We start from the raw sequence: 1,152 nt of genomic DNA, 5'->3' as shown, positions 1-1,152 counted from the left end.
TATTATTTATGCCTACAGCACCTGGTCTTCCTAGGTGGTCTCCCATCCAAGTACTAACCAGGCCCGACCCTGCTTAGCTTCTGAGATCAGACATCGGGCTTGGTCAGGGTGGCATGGCCGTAGACCATGCACCATGGCTCCACTGGTGCGTGAACCCAGGATCTGCTGCGTGTAAAGCCGACATACTAACCGCTACACTATGGAACTACATCCCGATTTCTGTTAAGGGTCTTGTAGTTTTCATTATATACGTCCTTCACATAATTCTTTAAATTTATTCCTAGGTATTTTATTCTTTTTGTTGCAATTTCAAAAGGAATTATTTTTCCACGTCTTTTTCTGACGCTTCATTATTAGACTATAGGAACGCTATGGAATTTTGAATGTGGATTTTTTATCCAGAGATTTTACTGTATTTGCTTATTGTTTATAGTAGTGCTCTCATAGAGTCTTTAGGATTTTCTATATAGAGAATCATGTCAGCTGCAAATAGTGACAGTTTGACTTCTTCGTTTCCTATTTGGATGCCTTTTATATCTTTCTCTTCTCTGATTGCACTTGCTAGGACCTCCAATGTTATATTAAATAACCATGGTGCTGGTGGACAGACTTGTCTTGTTACTGATCTTAGAGGGAAGGTTTTTAGTTTTTGACCATTAAGTATAATGTTGGCTGAAGGTTCGTCATAGATGGCCTTTATTATGTTAAGGTACTTTCCTTCTATATCAATTTTGTTAAGTGTTTTGATCATAAATAAATGCTGTATCTTGTCGAAGGCTTTTTCTGCATCTATTGATATGATCATATGGTTGTTATTTTTTAATTTTTTCATGTGCTATATCACATGAATTGATATGCATATGTTGAACCATCCCTATGCCTCTGGGATGAAGCCCACTTGATCGTGGTGTATAACCTTTTTAATATGTTGCTGTATTCAGTTCACTAGTATCTCTTTTAGAATTTTTGCATCTGTGTTCATGAGAGATATTAGTCTGTAGTTTTCTTTTTTTGTGTTATCTTTACTGGGTTTTGGTATCAGAGTAATACTGGCCTCATAAAATGAGTAGGGAAATATTGCCTCCTTTTTGATTTTTTGGAAGAGTTTGAGGAGAATAGGTATTAAATCTTCTTTGAATGCTTGGTAGAATT

The 1,152-nt window shown here is 36.5% G+C and overlaps 1 pseudogene; it reads right to left on the bottom strand.

The window, feature by feature from the left end:
* Positions 1 to 9: 9 nt before the first annotated feature.
* LOC120586074 (uncharacterized) lies at positions 10 to 125 on the bottom strand (annotated as a pseudogene).
* Between the last annotated feature and the right edge of the window lie 1,027 nt (positions 126 to 1,152).

The sequence above is a fragment of the Pteropus medius genome, unplaced genomic scaffold, assembly GCF_902729225.1.
Source record: "Pteropus medius unplaced genomic scaffold, Ma_sr-lr_union100, whole genome shotgun sequence".
Classification (NCBI taxonomy): domain Eukaryota; kingdom Metazoa; phylum Chordata; class Mammalia; order Chiroptera; family Pteropodidae; genus Pteropus; species Pteropus medius.
Note: the sequence above shows the minus strand (reverse complement) of the source record. Positions and strands in the feature narration are given on the sequence as shown.